Source organism: Rattus norvegicus, chromosome 20 (assembly GCF_036323735.1).
Source record: "Rattus norvegicus strain BN/NHsdMcwi chromosome 20, GRCr8, whole genome shotgun sequence".
In the NCBI taxonomy this organism is placed as follows: Eukaryota; Metazoa; Chordata; class Mammalia; order Rodentia; family Muridae; genus Rattus; species Rattus norvegicus.
In genome coordinates, this window is record NC_086038.1 from 55,080,626 (window position 1) to 55,101,972 (window position 21,347).

Consider the following 21,347-nt stretch of genomic DNA (forward strand, 5'->3'; position numbering starts at 1 on the left):
GTTCAACTTGCAATGCAGAGATTGACTAGAAGAAATAATGAATCTATTCTCAACAAGGACTAAGTGCAAAAGAAGAGGATATTTGAGAGGTTGTTATTGTTTTAAATTTTTGTATTACATGTATTCATAGGGAGAGAGGTGGTGAGAGTATCGTGGGAGGAGGGGAATGGACAGACAGACATATGGAGAGGTCAGAGGATGTCTTTCCAGCGCCAGTTCTTTCCTTTTACTATGCCAGTTATAGGGATTCAAACTCAAGGTGGCAGGCTTGGTGGCAGGCCATCATATCAGTCTACTTGTTATAGTTTTATTATGTAATTAAACTGCTAGCACAAGCTGGCATATGGAAGCTATTGTTGTCATAATGCCATATTCTTGCTTCTGGACCATCATAACTCACATTCACATTGCAGAAATGCACTCTCAATTAACAGTTAATACTGCTGGGTTATAGTTGTCTATTTCTGTAGCCTCACACTATGTATGAATATTTTACTATTTATGTTTTCATAAAAGGAAACAGTATAATTAGTACTACATATATAGTAAAAGTGTTGTTTAATCTTGTTTATATAATTATTTATAGTTCTGTGTTGTATTACTGTGAAAGCTTAAGGAAAAAGAGCATATGTCCACAACTATTAGTAAGGTTTCTTTATTGTCATTATAAATATTATGAGGTCTGTTCAAAGTTTGCAAACCTGAGAGTTTTATGTTCAAGCATAGACAGATTTTCTCTTTCTTCATTAGTTGTCCATCACACTTAAGGATAAAATATTTAATGGAACCTTGAAGATATATTTTAAGTGTAAAATACACTTAGGGGAATTATAGCTCTGAGTAGAAAGTCTTCCCAAATGGAAGTGTTAGCCTTGAGGGTGGCATTATAGCAGCTGGGTGGGTGGCATTAGTTTGATGGATTTCATCTGCAGGTGCTTGGTCTGCCTAGTCCCAGACTTGCCTACACTCCTTGGTAAGAATCATACAAATGTTATAGAAGATGAGGTTATAAGATTGGATATTGCACTGGAATTCTTTAATAAAGATAGAAGAATTAGTGGTATAGAACCCCAAATCTTTTATATTTGAGAACGTTTACTTACTAAGCAGACATGTTCCCTGACTAAGCTGTCACCCTGGCAACTGTCCGCAGATAGAGAACTATAGCCTGTTTAGACTGGGTGGGGGAGAGCAGGAAAGAGCAGCAGGAAGACTAGGGGGTGACAGTGCACTTACAGCAGGTGCCAGGGAGGGTTAATTTGAGCAGTTTTCATTTAGGAGGGAGAAAGGTAAACCAAGGAGGTTAGAAGAGGAGAGTGAGCTGTGGGTTGATATCTATGGGGAAAGCTTGTCAACTGGATCTAAAATAGGGGAGGAATCATCTTGGCCAGGCTTCACCACTACAAGAAGATGAATGGGAGAACAGGAAGAACAGAGAGGCTTGGAGCTGACAAGAGAAAGCATGGACAAAGGGAATCTCTTTCCACTGCCCCTATGGCTCAAAGTTGTTGTAAATGTCCTGAAAAATATTATGAATCTAGTGTGCTGTTATGCAGCCATTTGGATTGATTGTCCAGGACTATTGAGGCCAAATTTGATTGCAAAGGTAAACAAGTTTAGAGACTTTCATGTTGGGTGTCAAGTGGAGAGGCTGCAGGTTTTCTGAAAGGCATCCCAAGAAGAATGAGAAGGCATGGAAGGCACCATTCACATAAATGAGAAGTAAGTAAAATTGTCTCTGTAACTAACCTGTAGCCTTGGGTGTCTTGCAGAACTCTGGAAGGACTAGAGTAAGACTGAAGCCTTTCACTGGACCTTCACTGTACTCAGCAGAGGTCAAGTGCATAGCCTGGCTAAGCTTTAGGGGAGACTCAGTGCCTGGTACCAGGGCTTTCATAGAGGCCAGAAGGAGAAAGGGCCAGAAGGTGAGGATGAAAACTGAACTTTGGTGTGTGTGTGTGTGTGTGTGTGTGTGTGTGTGTGTGTGTGTGTGTGTGTATGTGTGTGTGTGTGGTATGTGATCCACAGGAAGGAGTTGGAGAAAAAAGTCACAAAAGCCACCAGGGACCAGGGTCTAGAGGAACTATGGGATTATGAGCAAATCCAAAGGGAAGGTAGGATATGAGGACAAGAAGGGGTGCAATGGTCCTTTTAGGTCAAAGGAAATTATAGGATTGCAGCTCTGAGTATGGTGGGGGTGGGATCAGGTGAAGAGGGCAGCTATAACCTTAAAAAACCATGGCTGGCTCTAAAAGTGTCAGAGGGGTACCAGACACTCAATGGTACTTCCTTGTACTCTGGAAAATGTTTACACTGACCAAAGGGGAAAGCTACCTAATTGCTATTGGTGGAGGGGGTGCTGAGCAATTGGTGATACAGAATGTGAATCTGTTGAAGGTGGACCAGAGATGAGGGATAGGGTTTGTCTTGGTTACAGTTTCATTGCTATGAAGAGACATGTCCCAAGTCAACTCTTATAAAGGCAAACATTTAAATGGGACTGCCTTACAGTTTCAGAGATTTAGTCTATTATTATCATGGCAGGAAGCACAGCAGAATGCAAGTAGACATGATGCTAGAGGATGCACCAATGAAGGCAGCCAATGAGACTTGTCTTCTGAAAGTAGACAGGAAGATTCTCTCTTGATGGTACTAAGCCTCGAACTTCTTTCATGACCCCTTCAGTACTGGGCGTTCAACTTCCTTGAGGCTGAACCTTCACCAGTGGCCTTTCCTGAGCCTTCCCAGTACTAAGCCTCAATTGTTTTCCATAACCCCTTCACACCTTCATAATCAGTATCACCAGGATTTTCTTACACATTACCAGGTCTGCATCTCAGCATGAGTCTTTCTCTAAAACACAGTTTCTTTGTGCTCTCAGAAAACACTTCCCAGAAGATTTCACCTCCTTGGTGCCAGTCTCCTTCTCCCCTTCTCCCTCTCTTCCTTTTCCTCCTTCTCTTCCTTCTCTTCCTCTTCCTTCTCCTCCTCCTTTTCTATTTACAATAAGCCTTAATCAGCACTAGAGCTGGGCAGATATCTACCCTATATGAAATTAGAATCTACTTTCCTACTGATAACCCTGAATTATTACTTACTATGTTTCTTCTGGGCTGTCATTAAGTACTAATGTCATCTATCCCTAGCTTTCCTTTTATGAATTAAAAAATAAATAAACAAATGACAAAGTTCTCCCCATCATAAACTTCTTCTCTTGATATTAAAAAAAACAAAAAAACAAAATCCTAGAAGCAGGGAGAGAGAACAAACCTCTGGAGAAAACTGATTCCCTTCTTCATCCAGCAGCCATCAGTTCCCAATATGTTCTCAGGTAAGGGTAGGAGTTCATTACAAACTCTCCCCAACTATACTAGGATTTTGACTGGTTTGATCTTATGCAGGTCTTGTACATGCAATAACAGCCACCATGAATTCATGTGTGGAATGGCATTGCCATTTCCATACAGTTTCACTGAATACATCCACCACCTGTGACTCTTCCAGTGTTTTTTCCTCTTTTTCTGTGATGATCCCTGAGATTGAAGGAAGGAGGTTCAATACAGATGTTCCATTTAGAGCAGAACACCCCACAGTGACCAAGACAGCTCAGTCAGCCAATGGGGTCTGGAGGGAAGGAGTGAGGATTGAAAAGAAAAAAAAGTAATTAAACAACATTATAATATGACTCCAGCCAGTGCTAAGGCTGAAGCAGGTTTTTTTTCTTGTCTGCTTTTATACCACTCTCCATACATCCAAAGAATAGGGTCAATTCTTAGATCAAAGATAAAATAATCAAACAAGGCAATAACAGAGTTCTGTAGTCACTAGGTCTAGGGTTTATCAGGATTACCAAGATAAAAGGAATGCCACACATTCCTTGGCTGAGTTTGCCTTAAGCTTTGTATTAGCCTAAATGTAAATATAAATATTCGTATCTGATCTTGTCCCAGCCCAGTGACAAATGCTTGCCAAATTTCTAGAAGCAGCCCCAAGAGCTCTCCAAACCACAGTGTCTTATTCTCTGCAGTGTCTGGCTATGAATGTGTCTAATCACCATTTACCTCAAAATGCAGTTTCTCTCATGAGGGGTTGAGAGATTTATGAATCTATGGTTATAAAGGTAAGAGCATAGGGATAGTTTACTACTATGTACATTTAGCAGAGAAATAGTATTAGATTCTTCTTTAGGGTCTATAACCTCACCAGCTGCAGACTCTTGGTGTGGTTAAGGACATTAGGCAGGAGTTCTGTCTTATGAGTACAGCTTTAGATCAAATAGGAAATTGGCTAGTTATTTTCCTACTGGTGGACATATCTTTCTGAGCTTGTTGGTATTGTAGCTTGCAAGATTTATGGCTGGGTAGGACTATTGATTATTTTCCCCCAAGTAGCATGGATAGTACTTTCTAGTACTATGAAAGCTAGTCAGTAGTGATCCATTACATATGGGCTTGATTTCTCAATATCCTATAACTCAAGTACATGTATCTTTAGCAGTAGGATCTTGTTACCAAGTTCTGGAGGATAACCCAGAGCAATGGCAGTGGCCTGTAATGTTTAGACAGTATCTGAGGGATCACACTGATCAAAAAGAAACCCATATCTGTCTCTTTAAAAAAAAAGTTATTATAAAGGGAATAACCTTTGAAATGTAAATAAAAAATCCAATAAAAAATGAGGACAGAGAGCATTTCTCTCTATTAAAAAAAGTTATTATAGCCCATGGTGTTTGGAGCAGGTATTACTCTAATTATAGGGTGGCTCTAATTGTGTGTATATTTTAGGAAGCTTCTACAGCAGTAGGCTTGCACATGGCATTTTCAAAGATCTTTAGTGTTCGTTATCTATGTCCATACTTATTCCACAGCCCTGCTCCTCTTCTCTCACTCCATTTAACCATTCTTGTTCTATTTTTCCCCATTCTTCCTCCATGCCACTTGTATTTTATTACCTTTCCCTTCAAATCCTAACCCCATAAGCCATTACTAGCTTTTGGACATGTAACTTATTCTAACTTAAACACATATCTCTAAAGAATCAGCATATGAGAAGTAACGCTCAGCATTTGTCTTCCTGTGTCCTGGTTATGTCATTCAGAATGATTATTTCCAGTTCTATCCATTTACCTGTAAATTTCATTTTTCTTTACAATTTAATATTATTCGACTGTGTATGTGCTTCACATCTTCACTAACCTTTCATCAGACGATAGACATCCAGGCTGCTTCCATTCCCTGACTAGTTGGAATAAGAAGTTAGATAGTAATGGATATACTTTCACAGTTTGTTAGCAATAAGTTTGTCAGTACTTAGTACAATGTCTGACAGGCAGCAGGTATGTGTACTTGAGATGGTTACTAACTGCAAAAGTCCAAATAATTTTTATTTCAATATTTCTGACTTACAATAGATACTAAATATGTAACAATTGAATAAAGGGATAGTTTAATCTTCAAACTAACCAACAGTGCTGTAGATATAGTGCTAAATGTAGCTTAGGTCAAGACTATTGGGCCATGAGATCAGCAATTTTATGCTTAACATCAACCTTGCCCTTCATGAATCATGACTCCCTGATAGCTACCTGTTGCTCCAAAGAACCTGTCTAAACAAGTCCACCCCAGCCCCCTTTCTTTTCCACTACCTCTGGTGAGTGGTGGGCTACAAAGCATTCAAGAATCATCATTAAAAATAAAGTTTGAAATCGTGGAAATTACAGGTGTCACCCATTGTGGCTAAGGCATAATGGGTAACTCTATTTCTAATGTAAAGGAAATGGCAGATTATGAGCAGTTAGCAATATTGCTTAAGTAGTTTGGTAAAATGGCAGCTGGGTGGTATCCTGCCTTGATCCCAGAAGGGGTGTTTTGGTTTTGCTTTGTAGTTTTCATGCATACTATTTTGAAAAAGTTTAATGAGAGACCAGTCAATTCTCTACTGTTAGAGAAGACTTCAGAATTGGCTATCCATTTAGAGAATTTGCAGATAGAGGTAGAAGTGCTTGGAAAACAAAAAGGGCACTGTAAGGAGAGAAAAGTTCATGCTTGGTGAATGAGAACGGGAATGTCCTGCATCATGAAATGGGGAAGCAAACTAGGCTGGAAGTAAACTGCTGCCCTGCCCTTCTTCTAGGTGCCTGAAATATGTAATTACACATTTATTGGAAATGGCAATTATGGGGATACCTGCACAAATTAAAACTGCCAGTGCTCCTGCATATGTACCCAATAAGAAAAAGCAACTCTTCGCATATTATAAAAGCATGTTACTGGTATACTACACAATCCCACAGGACAAGCAATTATAGAAAGAGCCAATTGTACCTTAAAAGTGGAGAAAACAGAAAGGGAGAGTAAAAACTCCCAGGGACAGACTAAATAGTGCATTGTTTACTCTCAAATTTCTTAATGTTAGTGAAAAAAGGAACAACTGCAGCTGAGAGACATTGGTTTATCAAAAAAACAAAACAAAACAAAACTGAGGAACTAGGCCAACCAATATACTTTAAGGATGTGTTGATATTAGAATAAAAACCTGCAATAGTTTTAAGATGGGGACTTATATATCTACAAAGAATGAAAAAATATGGATATCAACAAAACTTATAAAAATCAGATCTGACCAAAGAAAACCTTTTATCCTTTGAGACATGGGTGTCTTCACAAAGCAAATAGCCCAAATGATTCACAGACTGCCTCCATTACTGATTTCTCAAAAAAAAGAAATGCATTCAAATCATCTTCAAAAGGGCTAGTTCAAATGATCACTCACAAAGAGACAGACAACACACAGACTGAATAGACAAGGCAGAGACTGGGTAAATACAAAAACCGGGTAATAAAGGCTACGCTAGCTTTTCTCAGACTAACTATTCCCCCCCCCTCCTTCCTTAGAGCCCAAACAACAGATAATACAAACTGGATAAACCCAGAGATAAATGCTAGAGCTACCTTTTTTTTCAGGGTAACCATCTTTTTCCTTGGAGCCCAAAACAGGAATTCTTCACCCCAATTCAGCAGTAACATATAAGAAGACCATTGTTCCAATCCTTTATGTTGGGGTGGGTAGTTTTGGTCGCTTAATGTGTTACAGTTGTGGTTCTTATCATCCAGGTTGTTATCTTAGTTATTGATAAAAAATTAAATTTTTTGTTTAATTCTTGTATCTTAATGGAAATTTAAGGTTTTTCTTTAATTACTGTATATTGACAAAAATTTTCTTCTTTAATTGATGTATGTTGATATGTAGGATTTTTTTTTTGCTCATTGTATATTGATAGGAATGCTAAGGTTTTGTTAGACTATTGTTTGGCTATACTGTACTTAAGTCATTTAGTGAAAATATGATGGTTCTTATAACTATTTCTATTCTGTATAGACTATTAATGTTAGAGAAAAAAATCTTAAACAGAAAGGGGGATAAGAAGTGGAAACTTAGGGTTCTTTGGAGAGTCAGTTGGATGGTGTGAAGGAACATTTCATTACATAGACAGGAGTTGCTCCAAAGAACCTTTCTAAACCAGTCTATAAATTGTCCTTTCTTTTCCACTACCTCTGGTAGGTGGTGGGCTACAAGGGAGGTTAAACTGTTTAATAACCATCATTAAAAATAAGGTTTAAAACGAAGTTACACACAACCTTCAGAGGTGATCTAATTTCTGATCATAAAGACTCTAGATGAATCCGTAGCTGCTTGGGCCATTGGGAGGTGAATTTTAATCAGTAGAAGTATAGATGATGGATATATCCTGTCTTCCTTGGTCTCTTCTGGTTTTCTGGTGGCTGTAAGGTAAGCAGCTGCCTCCATTGCACCCTCTTGCTACCTTGGTATTATGCCGTGGGCCAGGATCAAACTGATGGAGGTGGCCAAATTTTAACTAATTCATTTGAAAGTGGGAACCAAAACAATCCTTCTTCCTTTTAAATTGTTTTTCTAGTTTTTACAGTGTTGAAAAACTGACTAACACAAGGGAATGTCAGGACTCCTTCACAATGTCAATCTCTTATCAAATAAATCAACTTCTCCCTAACTGTTTAGACTTTTTAACAGTACAAACTAATGAACTTAATTCAGAAAATATTTTTTTTGATGATGAAATTGAGTGCAGTTTGGAAGGGACTTGTTTTCTAGATATGGAGTCTGGCTTTCCCTCAAATTTACAGGCTTGTACATTTGCTTAGGGACCTTAGGTCAAAGAGGTTGGTCTGATGTGACTTGTGTTGAGTTCTGGCCATAGCCATGTGACCTTAGGTTATATCACAACTACAAAAAAATCAACAATATAACTATGATATGACTTCAGATTAAATCATAGTTGTGGTACTGGAGTCTGAGATTAATCAGTCAATACTGATTTCATTAATACATCAGTCAGGTATGTATGAGGAATTCCCTCCAGAAACTCTGAACACCAAGAGTCATGGTAAATTTCTCAAGGATGGTGCATATTATTCATAGAGGAAACTCTGCCTCTGAAATGGTCTGCTTACCTGTACTTTCATTAAGCTCAAACTTTCCAGCTTTCCCATTAGTAATTCAGAGCCTCTTTCAGGAGTTTTGAGTCTTTTTTCTCTCCAGTAGTTTTGTTCTCTTCTCAGTCTTGTAATTGGACTTACAAGTGATGGTGTAGAGGAGTTTTAATGCTCTGGCTAGGGACTCACATCCAAAGACCCTCTAGGTCTGTGTGACCCAGCTGGAATACAATCACTCCTTCAGTTCCTGGAGACAGAGGCAAGCAGATCTCTGAGTTCTAGTCAGTTAGGTCAGTTGATTCAGTGATCTGGGAGTCAGTTGAGAGTCAGTGCAGTGGAATTAAGTTCATGGCGGTTCATTTGGTGGAGTTCAGAGGCAGTTTTACCTGGACATTTTGCAGACACAGGTTACAAAGAGAACAAGCTGGACATAGATGAAGACAGAAAGAGCCAGGGAATGCCAAGGAGCCAGATTAGAACAGATTGCTAGAATTAGTTCAATGCCAAGCAGAGCAATTCAGTGAGAAGCCCAGGGAAACCAAATTGAATCAGTCAGCTTGGAGAGGAGTTTGAGCCAGAAGAGCTGAGTTGAACCAGCCAGCCAGCATTCACAAAGAACTGGAAAGGGTGAGCTTATTCAGTAGTAATTTCTCAACTGGAAAGGGTGCGCTTATTCAGTAGTAAGTCTCAGAGGCTGAAAACATTCTAGACCTAGATTAGATTGTACAGAGGCTAGAAGCTTCCAGGACTAGGCCTAGGTTAGCAGGCTGAAGCAGTAAGCCTGGGAGACTACAGTTACACCAGGGCCTTGAGAACCTTTCCCTTGAGGTATATCATGGAATGTCTAAGTCATAAAAATTTGGCTGTCATTTTGAAAGTAACAAGCTGTATACTGACGAAGCACAAATGTTTAACAGACTTTGCTGATGCTTAATGTTCGCACAAGTGTTACAGTTTGAAGATCGGTGGCAGGGCTGATGTATCTAAACATTTTTCCATAATTTTACTGTCTCCTTTCATAAGAAAAGACTTAAAAGACCTGAAAAAAAGGTTTCTTTCAGGTATCAACAAGACACACACACCCTAAATGTGCCCACACATATACATCACAAACATAAAATTGAAATTAACAAAATTATTGAAATAATCTATCAGTATAGCATGCGGATTGCTATTTACCAAAATGCATTTGCTTTTAGCTTTGCATGTTAAATACTTTCTAGACACTCTTCTCCAAACTAGAAGCCATCTTTAGTAGATTGTCTATTAGTAAACATTTGGAAAACATTCCTGAGGATACGAAGGGGCCAAATGTATTAAAAAACTAGTGAAGTATATTTCTTTCCAGTCTGATACTGTATAGAAGTATGATTTAAATTGCATGCACCATCTTAAAGTTTATAAATTTACACTTTAAAAAGTTGAAATAATTACATTTCATTTGCCTCAACGTACAGAAGATTATATAAAAAATAAAAGTAAAAAGTTGATAGCTTACAGTTACCTTCCTCTTAAGTTTTCAAAATGTGGCATATATTTTATATTTATGAATTATTTCAATTTGGTCAAGTCAGATTTCTAGTCTGGCTAGTGGCTTGAGCGTAATGCATGAGACTCAGGTAGTAGACTTTCAATTTTCATCTCTGCATCCTCTGAAACTCTGATGGGTATAATATAAACTATTTATGAGGCCCCCTTTCATTTTTCTTTTTTACTCATTTATTTTGTCTCATTTACTGGGAAGGTGGAGGAGATGGTGAAAAATAAAACATAAATCTAACCAGAGGTGGTGGCTTTAGCTGGATCAGGTAAACTCTATATGAGTACTATCTGCATGCTTCAGAGACTGAGACCCAAAAGTTCAGCCAAAATTTATAGTTGTGTTTTTAATGTACATGCCACCCCGAAATCACTATCTTGTTTCTATAATTCCATGTCTGATCACATCACTCTTTGTTCCTGCTTCCTGGAAATGCTCTGTTTCTGAAAATCCCACAATTAAATGTCTAAGATTAGCAAAATATTTCTAATCAACTCACATCACCTCTGTTTGGATTCTCAGGTAGCCTTTCCACTTGGGAATCCGCCTCTGCTTTTTTACTATAATGAATTGACTATTGCTTAAGTCTCTTCTGTATCTGTCTTAGAATTCTTTCTCTAGTGAGACCAAGAATCTTTGAGATCACCAATTCTAGTTTGGTGATGAGTTAGAATGTAAACTCTTGAGAGGCTACATAGAATTAGACTCCTCCAATCATGAGACTGGACCAACTTTTATCAGCCAGTAATTCTCTTAATATTCTTCTCCCCTGCCTCAAATTCCTATTATGTAAGCATTCAACATCTACTTAGAAATGTAGAGACTGGGATGGTCATATATTGCTTCTATAATGCATATATGGATTGTTTTAGAAGGGACTCTCAGAATGTGAAGTTTCGTTTGTTTTTGTTTCTTGTTTTTTCCTCATAAAGTTCAAGTCACACCAGACAAACCTTTATCACAAGATGGGTCTTTCAGATATTGCTGACAGTCCAGTAATTTTTACTCTTAATGAATCTTACAAGTTTCAGTAATACTTCATGATTCCTTTCACCTGCGTTATCTTATTTTAATCTCTGTTGATTCTATCATTATTGAGGTTTTCTTACCATAATTAGTCTGGTATACAGAACTCCCAGTGGGTCTGGCAAGTGAAGTTTATTATTCAATCAACGCTTCTTCTATAAAAAAAGGTTCTAATGAGTATTAGGACAAGGGCCTCAGGAAGAAAGAGTAGGATGACAATGCATACCACATCTGCATCCTTGCTCAGCAGTACAAACTTAACAATGCAGTTTTTTAGGCTAGCTTTTCTAAATTTGCCAGTTGCACAAGGCTATCGTCAGATGTTTTGTTTTGAAGGTCAGAAATAACTCCAGAAGTGGAGAAAAATGAAACTCAGGGAAAACGAAACTTGAGCCTAGAGCAGGTGGGCGGGACCATCTAGTAACCACCGGACTCTTTGACTCACTGGTTTCTGCCTTCTGTAAGAATTAAGTCCTCTGTGCAGTTATCAGAGCCCAGCAGGGATTGGGGAGGGGAAGAGGAGGCAGCAGGAGTCAGTCGGCTGGCCAGAGGAAACCGAGAGTCCCACCTCAGAAACAGAGCTGAACCGTGTTAGCATAGAAGACACCCGACTCCACCCCTATGGGCGGGGCTGAGGGCGGCCGAGTGCTGACGTGGCGACGTTGGCGTCGCGACCGGTGACGTGTAGCCGGCGCCCGCCCCGCCCCTCCTCGTCTCCCGGCGGCGCTGAGTGGGTTTGTGGGTCAGTGCTTGCCGGGCAGCTCTCGCGCGCTAATCGGTGACAGCGTGCGACCCTCGCCCGCCCGCGTGTGCTGCGGAGGAGGTCGGGGCGCAGCCCTCCGCCACGCCGGAGTGAGAATTGGAAGCAAATCTCCAGGAGGCCGGAGGCGCGTGTGGCGGCGGGGCTGAGGTGAGCTGGGGAGAGGGAGGGCGTAGGTGGTGGAGCCGGAGCCAGAGCCGGAGTGTGCGGCAGGGCGGGTCTCAGAGTCCGGAAGAGCACTGGAGAACCGAGCTGTCATCCCTCGGCTGCGCGTCCCGGCCCACCTAAGTTTGTAGGTGGGGGTTGGGGCGAAAACTCCAGCGTGATTGCCCACGTGTATGAACGGAGTGGCCACAAGATGAAAAATTTCTGTTCTATGCTTAACCTGTTCCCCCCCACACCTCCTCCCCCCATTATATATGTTACAAATTCCTAGCAACATCGTTCTTCGTGTAGATTTTGGTAGTGTAATCTGTTGGGTTGGGTTTTTCCCACAACGCAGAGAAGGGACTGCTTTGGGTTATGGAGTTGAGGGTTGTGGGTGAATTTAACAATCGGAGGACTCTAGAATGTGATTTTTTTTTTTAAATAAAAAAAGGAGATGCTGTTGGTATCTCCTTTTGTTGATGAAGTGGTTCTTGGCTGTGGACTCATGTATTTGTTTTCCTTTAAAAGAAACAAGTTCAGTCTTTTCTGAGTTTGATGTGAGTAGCAGCACAGGTGCAGTCTAATTGCTACCTGTGGTGTTTTGTTTTGTTCTTGGGTTAAAATTAGATAAAACAGTCACTATATCTATCCTCTTCATACTTTGTAGATTCATAAGCTGAAACATTTGCTTTCTGAGTTTGATTTTTCTCAAGTTCGTAATTCAACTTCTGAGTCTAGTCTTGACATGCTCTGGCTCGTGTTCTGTAAAGGTTATAATACTGGCGTTGCATTAAAAGGTTCGTAGAGATGTCAGTTAAGTAAGTGTAGGTTAGTGTTATTTACATGAGTGATTTAATTTTGCAAGACTTAGTTTTCTTGATCCTTGTTGAATAGTTGTTTTTTTTTTTTAAATAGTTGGTTCATCCATTTATTCCTTCACTCTTCATTCAAGCCCCGGCACTATGGGAGGTATAGCACATAGAAAGTGTCTGTTCTCATAGGAACTTTGTATCGTTAACTAGCAAGCACTCTTTTAGGAGGAATCTTTTAATTAATAATTGGAAACGATTTTCTGTCTGAAAAACATTTTCAGTTTTCTTCTAGTATTTACGTTGGTTGTATTGATATCTCATGTCTGGCATAGGGTATAGAAAGTCTGCCTTCAAAACATTTTATAAGGAGCCTACATGATTACAAAATAAGCTTATTTCTCTAATCTAATACATCTTTCTTGAGGGTAGAGTTTGTATAAACCTTTTTAGTAAAGTACTTTGAGAAAGTAGATATGTGTAATTAAAATTTTAGCTCGTGAATATCTACAGAAATAAATGAATTACAGAGGAGAGACAATTAAGGAATTGGTTTGAACATTCCAATCCCAAAACCCAAACTATGAAGTACCCCCAAAACTTCATTACAAAGAACTCGTAAGTAAGCATCAGAAGGAACAACTAGCTAGGTCTGAAGTCTCCATCTCTTAGAAAGTTTTATGCACTTAAAGAATTCTGAAGCTCTAGAGCTTTACATTGGGTTTTACATTTTCACCATCACATATAGTTTAGCTCACTTACCCCCCAAAAAAGTGAAAAAAGAATAACAGTTAAAATGGGAATAAAAGATATATAATGTCTTTCATTTCTTTATCACCTACAGGAGAGAGAAGGGGGGGAGGGGGCACTAAGCTAGTCACTTAGTATAATAGAAGACATGTTTTTCTTTCTGAGATAATATGACCTCACTAAGGGCCCATTCTAAGACAGTGATTCTTAAGCTTCCCAATGCTGCAGTCCTTTAGTACAGTTCCTCATGTTGTGATGACCCTGGACTGTAAGATTATTCCGTTTTTACGTCATAACTAATTTTGCTACTGTTAGAAGTCGTAATATAAAGATCTGATACGCAGTCTATCTGATATGCTACCCTCCAAAGGGTTGTGTGACCCATAGGTTGAGAAGCCTTCCGTCCTAAGACATTCATTTTCCTGCAGATTTTGTTGTTTTAGTTGTTTTTTTAAGAGCTGAGTATTCCATTACACACACACACACACACACACACACACACACACCCCAGATTTTCATTTGTGGATGGACAATTAGGTTAGTTCTGTTTCCTTTCTATAGTTAATAAAAAAGCAGTAAATAAGGGGTTTCAATTATCTACATGGTGTAATAGAGAGTTCTTCAGGTATATACCCAGGGGTAAAATAAGTCATGATAGTTCTATTTCTGAGGACTTTACAGCTGATTTCCATAATGCCTCGATTAATTTGCACACCCCAGCTATGAATAAAGGGTTCCTGTCTCCACATTCTCTCCAACTTTTGTTAACAAGTTTCTTGATGACAGGTATTCTGACTGGTGTTATCTCAAAGTTTCAATTTGAATTTCCCTATTGGCTTTTAAACTACTAAAATGTTGAAGACTTGTAAACTACCTTGGTCATTGGTGTTTCTCTTTTTGAAAACTCTGTTCAGTTCATTAGGCTACCTGTTAGTTGGCAGTCATATTTTCTTGATATTTAGTTTTGTAGTGCTTTGTAAATTCTGGATATTAACCCATTTTCTGAAGAACAGCTGGTAAAGACCTGTGAGTTCTCTGTGCTGTGCTGATAGTTCCTTTCCTTTGCTATACATAATGTAGTATTTGGAGTGTTTACAACTGACTTGACATCAGAAATGGAAAGTTACATATTATAGGTAAAATTACTAAAAATATTGAATAAAATCAATCTGAGACTTTAAAGTATAAATGAATTTTGTTTAATTGTGGGATCCCCATTGCCAAACATATTTCCTTTTTTACATGCAGATATTCTAAAATCCAACAGTCTCAATCTGGGAGCACTTTAATTTCGAATAAGAAATTCTCAGTCTGTACTAAATGCTTGTTTAGTCATCGGAAAGCATGCCTTATAATGTAAGTAATGCTGGAGTAACTTACTTCTTGGCTCAACACCTAGCAAATAGTCCCTACATAAAGTGAACTCAACACTCAATCAAGTTTTAATTATCTGGAATGGAATATCAGAAATATTTTTGTGGTTCTTTTTCATTTTGTGGCTTAGAAGATAGAATTAGTAAGAGTTCTCTTTGGAGAATGACTCACAGAAGTGAAGGAAGACTGGCCAAACCTAGTGAAATTAGAAAGATAAGTGAGAATCTAACTCTAATTGTAAAGGTATCTAGCAATCAGGAGACGGGCAGGTGGGGCAAGCAGGGCAGAAAAATAGAGATGGAGAGACAGAATGATATATAGATCTGAATTTGAATGTAATGAATGCTTGTGCCATTGTAGAACGTCCTCTCTGGTATAAATTTTCTTTCTGGTTTTATTACATTTTGGCCTATCTTCCCTTTTACTCTCCAAACAGAACTGTTAGGAATTGTGTTTATTGTCAAAGGTTTTTACTGGCTTGGTTCACTAGGCTGGAATTTGGTAGGGCACATAAATAAAACTATTAATTAGAAAGAAATTAATGGTTGATACTAAACATTTTCGTGGTATGTTTTAATTAGATACTGGTGAATATTGATATTTAAAGAACAGAAAGCCTATACTTTAGTACTGACTAAATACAAAATTGCAAACCATTCTGCAACAGTTTCTTTGGATGGTTGTAGAAATATGCTCACTACACCTAGTTCATACTATCTGTGAGTTCTACTTCAAGCCACGACTTAAGCTTCTTCACTTGGTAATTCATGTTCTACCAAATTTGAACTTCAGAAGAAGGAATGTAACTATCTCAGGATTATTGGATAATTAGGGAAGTAGCTGCTAAAACATGACATTTTTAGAGATTGCTATGTCATTTTAAGTTAACTGAATGTGGAAGAAAAAAGCACTTTTCAGTAATTAGTAATCATGGCTTATGAAATTGATGAAGAAAACTTAATTTCTATTCCAAAAGAAAAAAATTCATGCTTACTGTTAAGACTTCTTAGTTTTTTGGCCATGTCAAATGGAACTGTGTAGAAGTGTTAAATTCTCTTATGCACAAATAAGAATAAGCCCACCTTTTGTGTTGATTTAAGAAACTTAATTATAAACTTACTACATGGTTTTCATGAAGACATTAGTTTCATGCTGATAATCATACAAGAGTAATTCCAGGCTCTTTTCCAGCTTAATTTTTTTTTTTTTTTAATGACCTGATGTAGAATAGTACCTTCAGGACCAGAAAGGAGGCTCACTAAGCATTCTTTGCAAACACTTAATTATGTATGTATGTATGTGCATATGAGTGTAGATACCTACAGAGGCCAGGAGAGGGTATTGGATCTTCCAGAGCTTGGTGTGGTGGGTAAGAATGTTCCCCAGTCACCTCATAGACTCGAATGCTTAGTTACGAGGGAGAAGTACTACTTGAGGAGGATTAGGAAGTGTAGCTCTGTTGGAGTATGTATGGTCTTGTTGGAAGAATTATGTCAATATGAGGGTTTTCCCTACTGCCTACAGATCTGGATATAGAACTATCATCTCCTTCTCCAACACCATGTCTGCTCGTGTGCTACCATTCTCCTTGCCATAATGACAAAAGACTAAACCTCTGAAACACTAAGCAAGTCCCAGTTAAATATGTTCTTTTATAAGAGATGCCATGGTTGATGTCTCTTCACAGCAGTAAGACCCTGGAGTTACCAGTGGCTGTCTGCCTGACGTGGGTGCTAGGAACTGAACTTGGGTGATTGTTAACTACTGAGCCATCCCTCTGATCTGTTTATGAACATTTTTAAAGGACCAAAAGCTTTATTTTTTTAATTGTCCTATTTATTTACATTCCAAATGTTGCTCCCCTTCCTGGTCCCCTCTCCCATAAGAACCCCACCCCCACCCTCCCCCATATGCACACTATCCTTTCCTGGAGCATCAAGCCTCTCTCCCACTGAGGCCAGAAAAGGCAGTCCTCTGCTACATATGTGCCAGGAGCCACAGACCAGCCCACATTTGCTCCTTGCTTGGTTGATGGCTTAGTTTCTGGGAGCTCCCAGGGGTCTAGGTTAGTTGATTCTGTTGGTCTTCCTGTAGGGTTGGCATCCCCTTCAGCTCCTTCAATCCTTCCCCTACCTTTTCCATTGGGGTCCCTGACCTAAGTCCAGTGGTTAGCTGTAAGTATCTGCATCTGTCTAAGTCTGCTGCTGGTCGAACCTTTCAGAGGACAGTCATGCTGCAAGCACAACAAGGCATCAGTAATAGTGTCAGGGTTTGGTGGCCACCCATGGGATGGATTGCAAGCTGGGCCAGTTACTGCATGGCCTTTCCTTCAATCTCTGCTCCATTTTTGTCCCTGCATTCCTTTTAGATAGGAACAATTTTGGGTCAAAAAGTTTGAAGGTAGGTTGGTGAATCCATACCTCTATGGGGGCCCTGTCTGTCTAATGGAGGTGGTCTTCAGGTTCATCTTCCCACTGTTGGTCATGGTTTGGCTAAGGTCATCCCCATTGAGTCCTGGGAGCCTCACATCCCAGGTCTTTGGGGCTTTGTACATGTTCCCCCTGTCTCCCATTCCTCACAGCTGCATATTTCCATTCATTCTCCTGGCCCTCTGTGCTTCTCTCCTGTTCTCCTCAACCCCTGCCAGTATCTAATCCTGTTACCTCTTTCCCTTCCTCATTCCCTCTCCCACCCAGATCCCTCCCTCCATCTGCCTCCTGGGATTATTTTACTTCCCTTTCTAAGTGGGATTGAAGCATCCCTACTTGGGCCTTCTTGTTAAACTCCATATGGTCTGTAGGTTGTATCATGGGTATTCTGTACTTTTTGGCTATCCACTTATCAGTAAGTATATACAATACTCCTATTGGGTCTGAGTTACCACACTCAGCATGATAATTTCTAGTTCCATGCCTTTGCCTACAAAATTCACAATGCCCTTGTTTTTAATAGCTGAATCATAACTCCATTGTGTAGATGTACCACACTTTCGTTATCCATTCTTTGGTTGAGGGACATCTAGGTTGTTCAAAAGCTCCTTTGAAATTATTAGTACTGTTTGTATCAGTGGTTCTCCACATGTAGGTTGAAACTCCTTGGAGAAGGGAATTAAACAAACGTGTGTTGTTTAATTTGCCTAAGATCAGAAAACACATATTATGATTCAAAACAGTAGAAAAGTTAGTTAGAAAGTAGCAATAAAAGTAATTTTATGGTCAGGGTCACAATATGAGAAACTGTATTAAAGGGTGGCAGCATTAAGAAGGCTAAGAACCACTGCTTTATATTTTAGGGACTGATCTGGTAAGGAATAATCTTATTCATCTTCAGACAGATTAATGCTCTGGAAATGCATCATTCAGTAAGTATTTTTTGAGTTTCTCTGCACAGGCCAATAAACTGCATAAAATAATGTGGACCAACAAGAAACATGCTACTTCTACCCTCCAGGGTTAAATGGGCATCCTGTGGCAAGAACTCTACTGAGTGAGTTTGGCCTCCATCTTATAAAGAGATAAGTGAGCTACACTAGGTAGTTTGACAGTGTCCTAATTTAACTTCTTTCTAAGAGATATTGTGCTCATACAGTACTAAAAGATGACCTTTGAAAGAACAGGGGTGAAATGCTTAGTTCAATGGGCATTTTACCACATGTTTTTATAGTATTTTTATACAACTGACTGTAACCCTTTTCTTAGACCTCTCGTTTCCCTTTGTTTTGGTGATACACTTTACTCCTTGCCCCTTGGACTCTATGCTCTCCTGATGTTAAATCTTTATAGATCTTTTCCTCCTATTTATTCCTTGCAAGTTTGTTTTTTATTTTGTGCTGTCTTTTCTTGCTCTACACATGTTAATTTGTAGATGATTTTTAAATCTATTTCTGTAGTTTTGTTGGTGAGTCGCATATGCCTTTTCCTAAAACCAGAACTCTCTCCTGAGTTCCATGCCTGGATAATCTTACTATTTCTACTTGTACTGGTTAGTTTTCTGTCAGCTTGACACGATTTAGATTCATATGGGAAGAGGAACCCTCATTTGAGAAGATTGTGGTGCATCTTCTTGATAATTGATAGGAGGATCCTGCCTCCTGTGGACAGTGGTCCTGAACTGTATAAAAGAGCATGCTGTGTAAGCCAGCAAACAGCTTTTCTGTGTGGTTCTGCTTCAATTCCTGCCTCTAGGTCCCTGCCTTTTGTTCCTATCCTAACTTCCCTCATAGTAAGTAAGCTATCAGATGAAGTAATAAAGCTACTCCTTTTTATCTTAGAAAACTTTTCCTATTTAGTTTTTTTGGTCATGTTTTTAAATCATAAAAACTAGGACAGCACTTCAAGAGAGTAAAACAAAGTTAATCATTGTGCTGTAGCCTTAAGAATTTACTTTATCTACCTGTTCTGTAGGTGGATAAGTCAGCCGCCTCTTTGATTATCCCCTCCACCAGAGGTGATAATACAGTTAACTAATAAACTAAATTGATTTGATTTACATAATCACTTGGATTTATCCATCTTTCCCTAACTCATTGCTGTTTTCATGTCAGGAATTATCAGCATATAATTCATTTCGATTTGTTAGATCCGTTCCTTTCGCTGGTCAAGTAAAAAGTTCTTTTTGGAGTCTTTTTGGATCTTTTATGATAGTTTCTAAATTTAACCAGGTTAATATGTCTTTTCTAGAAGTTGTACTGTCATTCATTGTCATAGAGTTTCTGACTGTCACTCTCTAGTGTTATATTTCAGTTCCCTCAATGGGGCATACTCTCCCCACACAGCTAGTTTATGTTTCCTCTAATTCACAATTCAGCTTTGGACGCTTTCTTTCTTTTTTTAATATTTTTTTCAAAGATTTATTTTATGTATATAAGTACATTGTAGCTGTCTTCAGACACACCAAAAGAGGGCATCAGATCCCATTACAGATGGTTGTGAGCTACCACGTGGTTGCTGGGAATTCAGGACCTCTGAAAGAACAGTTAGTGCTCTTAACCACTAAGCCATCTCTCCAGGTCCAGCTTTGAACTCTTAAACTGTCTCCACCTTGACTTCTTTTAGTGTTATGTTAAACACACCCACTCTGTTCTAGTGATTTTTTTATTACTACTTTATATATCAGCTTTATTATTTTACATTATTATTATTATTATTATTATTATTATTATTATTATTATTTTGGTTGCGTTAGCTTACTTAATTGGTATCTTTCCCCCTTTAGACTGCAATTCACCACTGTGGGCATTAGATTGATTTTGCTCACCATAGTCCATAACCACTTTGATATTCAAAGTGTAGTAAAAGTGCTAATGAAGAAATGTCAACTAAATAAATTACCACTGAGCATTTCTCCAGAAGACTGTTTCTTTTCATTCTTGTCCATTCAAGTTTATTTCTGCTTAAACAGAACAACAAGAGGGAAATCTGCTTAAATGTCCCTCAGGAGATGAATAGATAATGAAAATGTGGCTGGCACATGTGTATAATGGAATCTTAATCAGCTACAAAGTAAAATGAAATAAAATTTATAGGAAAACATGGAACTGGAAAATATTACATTAATATTATAAGTCAGACAAAACATTACATGTTATCTCATGTGCATATCTGTTTTATATATGTGTATTTATATGGGCAGTAATATATATGTTACATATGTAAAGAAAAGTAGAAAGGGACCCATGGGAAGGGAAAACATTTAAGGGAGAGCTTTCAGGAGGGCAAGAGAAAACACAAGGTAGAAAAGGTACCATAATGTTGAAGGGTGTAGACCATGGGGACTTTTGAAATTGGACTGAATGCAATTTTTGTATTATGATATGGTTACCAGGTTATGTGGGCTAGGGAATGGAATGTGGTTGGTGGTTGGAATAAGAATGGCCCCTATAGGCTCATAGAATGCTTGGTAACCAGGGAATGGCACTATTGGGAGTTGTGGCCTTTTTGAAGTATGTGTATCATGGTTGGAGGAATTGTGTCACTGTGGGCATGCTTTGGACTTACAGATACCTAAGCCAGGCATAGTGGCTCTCTCTTCCTGCTGCCTCTGGATCTGGATGTAGAAGTCTAAGCTGCCTCTCCAGCATCATGTCTGCCTGTGTGCAGCCATGCTTCCTGCCACAATGATAATAGGTCCCTGAAGTTGTCAGCCAGCCCCAATGAAATGTGTGCCTTTATAAGCATTGTCATGGTCATGGTCTCTCTACAGCAATAGAAAATTGACTAAAACAAAGGATTTAAGTAAAGATAAAAGACAGAACAATGGAGAAGAGGAGTGGACACAGGGAGGGATGACCAAAACCAAGTATTTATGAAAATATATAAAAAGAAGGAAGTAGAAAAAAACAGGCCTGAACACTAAACTGTTGTAGTTTCACTATTTTAAGCAGCCATAGTTATTTTGCATTTATAGCAATTCATTGCAAGAAAACTTTTCTGGGTGAACATAGAGTATGGCATTTGGATATGACTATAAAT

General features: G+C 38.8%; 1 protein-coding gene and 1 long non-coding RNA gene across 13 annotated transcripts in view; one reads left to right on the top strand and one right to left on the bottom strand.

Moving 5' to 3' along the window:
• Positions 1-635: 635 nt before the first annotated feature.
• LOC134483837 (uncharacterized) lies at positions 636-11,697 on the bottom strand. Of its 2 annotated transcripts, XR_010060930.1 has the most exons (3): positions 11,121-11,697; positions 8,490-8,718; positions 636-7,120 (listed from the first exon to the last, which is right to left on the bottom strand). It is a non-coding gene; the product is annotated as an uncharacterized LOC134483837 (long non-coding RNA). The 2 variants fall into 2 exon arrangements; XR_010060929.1 differs by lacking the exon at positions 11,121-11,697 and having other exon boundaries at positions 8,490-8,843.
• The window catches only part of Ascc3 (activating signal cointegrator 1 complex subunit 3), a 282,945-nt gene continuing 270,402 nt past the window's right edge, over positions 8,805-21,347 (top strand). For 4 of the 11 annotated variants that reach the window (XR_010060704.1, XM_063279180.1, XM_006256602.5 and 1 more), the window contains exon 1: positions 11,722-11,947. The gene's annotated coding sequence lies outside the window, so the exon portion shown is untranslated. Of the gene's footprint in view, positions 9,099-11,721; positions 11,948-14,751; positions 14,860-18,169; positions 18,239-21,347 lie in introns of those variants that run through there. The other 7 variants (XM_008772992.4, XM_063279183.1, XM_063279181.1 and 4 more) reach the window with 7 other exon arrangements.